Source organism: Sorex fumeus, unplaced genomic scaffold, assembly GCF_029834395.1.
Source record: "Sorex fumeus unplaced genomic scaffold, SorFum_2.1 ptg000139l, whole genome shotgun sequence".
NCBI classification, from domain to species: Eukaryota; Metazoa; Chordata; class Mammalia; order Eulipotyphla; family Soricidae; genus Sorex; species Sorex fumeus.
The window spans coordinates 970,010-977,806 of NW_026606196.1; positions in this window are offsets into that span (position 1 = coordinate 970,010).

Genomic DNA, 7,797 nt, shown 5'->3' on the forward strand with positions numbered 1-7,797 from the left:
TCAACAGTGGTGTAATGAAAACCTGCGTGGAGTTGAGAGTCAGATGAATTCCAGATTCGCAGTGAATGAATGGAACATTCTGTAGTGGAGATAACAAAGATTTCTGAAGGCTGGTAGTGTGGTGGGACAATGAAGAGCTGAACAGGGTGGAGTGAATTGTCAATTAAACAGCACGGCTGCGAGTATGAACAGGCCTCTGAAAACCAGCATTGGCTTACTTGGACATTCACAAGTGGTGTAATGTTAACCAGGCGGGAGTGGAGAATCAGATAAACTCCAGACTCGCAGTGAATGAATGGAACATTCTGTAGTGGAGATTGCAATGATTTCTGAAATCTGGATTGTGGGGACACGAAAATGAAGAGCTGACCAGTGTTGAGTGGATAGCCTGTAAAAAGCCTCGGCTTCGAATGTGAACAGACCACTGAAAACCAGTATTGCATTACTTCGACTTTCAGCAGTGGTGTAACGAAAGCCTGCGTGGAGTGCAGATTCAGATGAATTCCAGATTCCCAGTGAATGAATGGAACATCCTGTAGTGGAGATTACAATGATTTCTGAAGGCTGGGTTGTGTGCACAGGAAAATGAGGAGCAAAACAGGTTGAGTGGATAGCCAATTGAACAGCACGACTGCGAACATGAACAGGCCTCTGAAAACCAGCATTGTTTTACTTGGACATTCACAAGTGGTGTAAGATAAATCTGCAGGTAGTGGAGATTCAGTTGAATTCCAGATTCGCAGTGAATGAATGGAACATTCTGTACTGGAGATTGCAATGATTTCTCAAGTCTGGATTGTTTGGACATGAAAATGAAGAGCTGACCACAGTTGTGTGGATACCCAGTAAAAAGCAGGGCTTAGAGTGTGAACAGACCGCTGAAAACCAGCATTGTGTTACTTGGACATTCATAAGTGGTGTAATGAAAGCCTACCTGGAGTGCAGATTCAGATGAATTCCAGATTGGCAGTGAATGAATGGAACATTCTGTACTGGCGATTCCAATGATTTCTGAAGTCTGATATTGTGGAAAAGAAAATGAAAGGCTGACCAGGTTTGAGTGGATAGACAATTGAACAGCACACTGCGAGTGTGAAAAGGCGGCTGAAAACCAGCATTGGATTACTTGGTCATTCACCAGTGCTGTAATGAAAACCTGCCTGGAGCGGAGAGTCAGATGAATTGCAGAATCGAAGTGAATGAATGGAACAGTCTGTAGTGGAGATCCCAATGATTTCTGAAGGCTGGTTTGTGTGGAGAGGAAAATGAAGAGCTGACCAATATTGAGTGGATAGCCCATTGAACAGCACTTCTGCGAGTTGAACATGCCTCTGAAAACCAGTATTGAGTTACTTGGACATTCACCAGTGGTGTAACGAAAACCTGCCGGGAGTGGAGGTTCAGATGAATTCCAGATTCGCAGAGAATGAATGGAACATTCTCTAGTGGTGATTCCAATGATTTCTGAAGGCTGGGTTTTGTGGACACGAAAATGTAGAGCTGAACAGGGTGGAGTGGATAGCCAAATGAACAGCACGTCTCTTAGTATGAACAGGCCACTGAAAACCAGCATTGGCTTACTTGGACATTCACAAGTGGTGTAACGATAACCCGCCGGGAGTTGAGAGTCAGATGAATTTAAGATTCGCAGTGAATGAACGGAACATTCTGTGGAGGAGATACCAATTATTTCTGAAGGTTGGGTTATGAGGACAGGAAAATGTAGAGCTGAATAGGGTTGGGTGGATAGCAAATTGAACAGCACGGCTGAGTGTGTTAGCAGGCGGCTTAAAACCAGCATTGTCTTCCTTGGACATTTACCAGTGGTGTCACGAAAAACTTCCCGGAGTGGAGACTCTGATGAATTCCAGATTCGCGTGATTGAATGGAACATTCTGTAGTGGTGATTGCCAACATTTAGAAATCTGGATAGTCTGGACAGGATATTGAAGAGCTGACCGATATTGAGTGGATAGCCAATGAACAGCACGGTTTCGAGTGTGAACAGACCACTAAGAAGCAGCATTGCATTACTTGGACATTCATCAGTGGTGTAACGAAAGCCTTCCTGGAATGCAGATTCAGATTATTTCCAGATTCACAGTGAATGAATGGAAATTTCTGTAGTAGAGATTCCAATGATTTCTGAACGCTGGGTTGTGTGGACAGGAAAATGAAGAAGAGCTGACTAGGTTTGACTGGATTGCCAATTGAACAGCAAGGCTGTGAGTGTGAACAGCCGCTGAAAACCAGCATTGGATTACCTGGTCATTCACCAGTGTTGTTAGGAAAATCTGCCTGGTGTGGAGAGTCAGAGGAATTCCAGATTCGCAGGGAACGAATGGAACATTCTGAAGTGGAGATAAGAATGATTTCTGAAGGCTCGGTGTGTGGAAGGAAAATCAAGAGCTAACCAGCGTTCACTGGATAGCCAATTGAACAGCACGGCTGCGAGTGTTAACACGCAGCTGAAACCAGCCTTGGGTTGCTTGGACATTCACCAGTGGTGAAACGAAAACCTGCTGGGAGTGGAGAACAAGATGAATTCAAGATTCGCGTGCAATGGTTTCTGAGGTTTGTATTGTCTGAACTGGAAAAAGAAGAACTCACCAGTGTTGAGTCGCTAGACCGTGAACAGCACGGGTTCGAGTGTGAATAGACCGCTGAAAACCATCATTGCGTTACTTGAACATTCAGCAGTGGTGCAATGAAAACCTGCCGGGAGTGGAGATTCAGATGAATTCCAGATTCGCAGTGAATGCATGGAACATTCTCTAGTGGTGATTCCAATGATTTCTGAAGGCTGGGTTTTGTGGACACGAAAATGTAGAGCTGAACAGGGTGGAGTGGATAGCCAAATGAACAGCACGTCTCTTAGTATGAACAGGCCACTGAAAACCAGCTTTGGCTTAATTGGACATTCACAAGTGGTGTAACGAAAACCTGACGGGAGTTGAGAATTAGATGAATTTCAGATTTGCAGTCAATGAATGGAACATTCTGTGGAGGAGATACCAATTGTTTCTGAAGTTTGGGTTATGTGGACAGGAAAATGGAGCTGAAGAGGGTTGAGTGGATAGCAAATTGAACAGCACGGCTGAGAGTATGAGCAGGCCACTTAAAACCAGCATTGGCTTACTTGGATATTTACCAGTGGTGTCACGAAAACCTGCCGGGAGTGGAGATTCAGATGAATTCCAGATTCGCTGTGAATGAATGGAACATTCTGTAGTGGAGATAACAATGATTTCTCCAGTCTCTGTGGTGTGGACAGGAAAATGTAGAGCTGGCCAGGGTTGAGTGGATAGCCAATTGAACAGCACCACTGCGCTTGTGAAGAAAACACTTAAAACATTGGGTTACTTGGACATTCAACAGTGGTGTAACGAAAACCTGCCGGGAGTGGAGGTTCAGAGGAATTCCAGATTCGCAGTGAATGAATGGAACATTCTCTAGTGGAGATTCCAATGATTTCTGAAGGCTGGGTCGTGTGGAAGGAAAATCAAGAACTAATCAGGATTTAGTGGAAAGCCAATTGTATAGCATGGCTGCGAGTGTGAACATGCAGCTGAAAACCAGCATTGGGTTACTTGGACATTCATCAGTGGTGTAAGGAAAACCTGCATGGAGTGGAGAGTCAGTTGAATTCCACATTCGCAGTGAATGAATGGAACATTCTGTAGAGGAGATTCCAATGATTTCTGAAGCCTGTGTTGTGTGGACAGGAAAATGAAGAGCTGACCAGGCTTGAATCGATAGCCAAGTAAACAGCAGGGCTGCGAATATGAACAGGCCGCTGAAAACCAGCATTGGGTTACTTGGACATTCAACAGTGGTGTAATGAAAACCTGCGTGGAGTTGAGAGTCAGATGAATTCCAGATTCGCAGTGAATGAATGGAACATTCTGTAGTGGAGATAACAAAGATTTCTGAAGGCTGGTAGTGTGGTGGGACAATGAAGAGCTGAACAGGGTGGAGTGAATTGTCAATTAAACAGCACGGCTGCGAGTATGAACAGGCCTCTGAAAACCAGCATTGGCTTACTTGGACATTCACAAGTGGTGTAATGTTAACCAGGCGGGAGTGGAGAATCAGATAAACTCCAGACTCGCAGTGAATGAATGGAACATTCTGTAGTGGAGATTGCAATGATTTCTGAAATCTGGATTGTGGGGACACGAAAATGAAGAGCTGACCAGTGTTGAGTGGATAGCCTGTAAAAAGCCTCGGCTTCGAATGTGAACAGACCACTGAAAACCAGTATTGCATTACTTCGACTTTCAGCAGTGGTGTAACGAAAGCCTGCGTGGAGTGCAGATTCAGATGAATTCCAGATTCCCAGTGAATGAATGGAACATCCTGTAGTGGAGATTACAATGATTTCTGAAGGCTGGGTTGTGTGCACAGGAAAATGAGGAGCAAAACAGGTTGAGTGGATAGCCAATTGAACAGCACGACTGCGAATATGAACAGGCCTCTGAAAACCAGCATTGTTTTACTTGGACATTCACAAGTGGTGTAAGATAAATCTGCAGGTAGTGGAGATTCAGTTGAATTCCAGATTCGCAGTGAATGAATGGAACATTCTGTACTGGAGATTGCAATGATTTCTCAAGTCTGGATTGTTTGGACATGAAAATGAAGAGCTGACCACAGTTGTGTGGATACCCAGTAAAAAGCAGGGCTTAGAGTGTGAACAGACCGCTGAAAACCAGCATTGTGTTACTTGGACATTCATAAGTGGTGTAATGAAAGCCTACCTGGAGTGCAGATTCAGATGAATTCCAGATTGGCAGTGAATGAATGGAACATTCTGTACTGGCGATTCCAATGATTTCTGAAGTCTGATATTGTGGAAAAGAAAATGAAAGGCTGACCAGGTTTGAGTGGATAGACAATTGAACAGCACACTGCGAGTGTGAAAAGGCAGCTGAAAACCAGCATTGGATTACTTGGTCATTCACCAGTGCTGTAATGAAAACCTGCCTGGAGCGGAGAGTCAGATGAATTGCAGAATCGCTGTGAATGAATGGAACAGTCTGTAGTGGAGATCCCAATGATTTCTGAAGGCTGGTTTGTGTGGAGAGGAAAATGAAGAGCTGACCAATATTGAGTGGATAGCCCATTGAACAGCACTTCTGCGAGTTGAACATGCCTCTGAAAACCAGTATTGAGTTACTTGGACATTCACCAGTGGCGTAACGAAAACCTGCCGGGAGTGGAGATTTAGATGAATTCCAGATTCGCAGTGAATGAATGGAACATTCTCTAGTGGTGATTCCAATGATTTCCGAAGGCTGGGTTTTGTGGACTCGAAAATGTAGAGCTGAACAGGGTGGAGTGGATAGCCAAATGAACAGCACGTCTCTTAGTATGAACAGGCCACTGAAAACCAGCATTGGCTTACTTGGACATTCACAAGTGGTGTAACGATAACCCGCCGGGAGTTGAGAGTCAGATGAATTTAAGATTCGCAGTGAATGAACGGAACATTCTGTGGAGGAGATACCAATTATTTCTGAAGGTTGGGTTATGAGGACAGGAAAATGTAGAGCTGAATAGGGTTGGGTGGATAGCAAATTGAACAGCACGGCTGAGAGTATAAGCAGGCGGCTTAAAACCAGCATTGGCTTCCTTGGACATATACCAGTGGTGTCACGAAAACCTTCCGGGAGTGGAGACTCTGATGAATTCCAGATTCGCGTGATTGAATGGAACATTCTGTAGTGGAGATTGCCAAGATTTAGAAATCTGGATAGTCTGGACAGGATATTGAAGAGCTGACCAATGTTGAGTGGATAGCCAGTGAACAGCACGGTTTCGAGTGTGAACAGACCACTAAGAAGCAGCATTGCATTACTTGGACATTCATCAGTGGTGTAACGAAAGCCTTCCTGGAATGCAGATTCAGATTATTTCCAGATTCACAGTGAATGAATGGAAATTTCTGTAGTAGAGATTCCAATGATTTCTGAACGCTGGGTTGTGTGGACAGGAAAATGAAGAGCTGACTAGGTTTGACTGGATTGCCAATTGAACAGCAAGGCTGTGAGTGTGAACAGCCGCTGAAAACCAGCATTGGATTACCTGGTCATTCACCAGTGTTGTTAGGAAAATCTGCCTGGTGTGGAGAGTCAGAGGAATTCCAGATTCGCAGGGAACGAATGGAACATTCTGAAGTGGAGATAAGAATGATTTCTGAAGGCTCGGTGTGTGGAAGGAAAATCAAGAGCTAACCAGCGTTCACTGGATAGCCAATTGAACAGCACGGCTGCGAGTGTTAACACGCAGCTGAAACCAGCCTTGGGTTGCTTGGACATTCACCAGTGGTGAAACGAAACCTGCTGGGAGTGGAGAACAAGATGAATTCAAGATTCGCGTGAATGAATGAAACATTCTGTAGTGTAGATTGCAATGGTTTCTGGGGTTTGTATTGTCTGAACTGGAAAAAGAAGAACTCACCAGTGTTGAGTCGCTAGACCGTGAACAGCACGGGTTCGAGTGTGAATAGACCGCTGAAAACCATCATTGCGTTACTTGAACATTCAGCAGTGGTGCAATGAAAACCTGCCGGGAGTGGAGATTCAGATGAATTCCAGATTCGCAGTGAATGAATGGAACATTCTCTAGTGGTGATTCCAATGATTTCTGAAGGCTGGGTTTTGTGGACACGAAAATGTAGAGCTGAACAGGGTGGAATGGATAGCCAAATGAACAGCACGTCTCGTAGTAAGAACAGGCCACTGAAAACCAGCTTTGGCTTAATTGGACATTCACAAGTGGTGAAACGAAAACCTGACGGGAGTTGAGAATTAGATGAATTTCAGGTTTGCAGTCAATGAATGGAAAATTCTGTGGAGGAGATACCAATTGTTTCTGAAGTTTGGGTTATGTGGACAGGAAAATGGAGCTGAAGAGGGTTGAGTGGATAGCAAATTGAACAGCACGGCTGAGAGTATGAGCAGGCCACTTAAAACCAGCATTGGCTTACTTGGATATTTACCAGTGGTGTCACGAAAACCTGCCGGGAGTGGAGATTCAGATGAATTCCAGATTCGCTGTGAATGAATGGAACATTCTGTAGTGGAGATAACAATGATTTCTCCAGTCTCTGTGGTGTGGACAGGAAAATGTAGAGCTGGCCAGGGTTGAGTGGATAGCCAATTGAACAGCACCACTGCGCTTGTGAAGAAAACACTTAAAACATTGGGTTACTTGGACATTCAACAGTGGTGTAACGAAAACCTGCCGGGAGTGGAGGTTCAGAGGAATTCCAGATTCGCAGTGAATGAATGGAACATTCTCTAGTGGAGATTCCAATGATTTCTGAAGGCTGGGTCGTGTGGAAGGAAAATCAAGAACTAATCAGGATTTAGTGGAAAGCCAATTGTATAGCATGGCTGCGAGTGTGAACATGCAGCTGAAAACCAGCATTGGGTTACTTGGACATTCATCAGTGGTGTAAGGAAAACCTGCATGGAGTGGAGAGTCAGTTGAATTCCACATTCGCAGTGAATGAATGGAACATTCTGTAGAGGAGATTCCAATGATTTCTGAAGCCTGTGTTGTGTGGACAGGAAAATGAAGAGCTGACCAGGCTTGAATCGATAGCTAAGTAAACAGCAGGGCTGCGAATATGAACAGGCCGCTGAAAACCAGCATTGGGTTACTTGGACATTCAACAGTGGTGTAATGAAAACCTGCGTGGAGTTGAGAGTCAGATGAATTCCAGATTCGCAGTGAATGAATGGAACATTCTGTAGTGGAGATAACAAAGATTTCTGAAGGCTGGTAGTG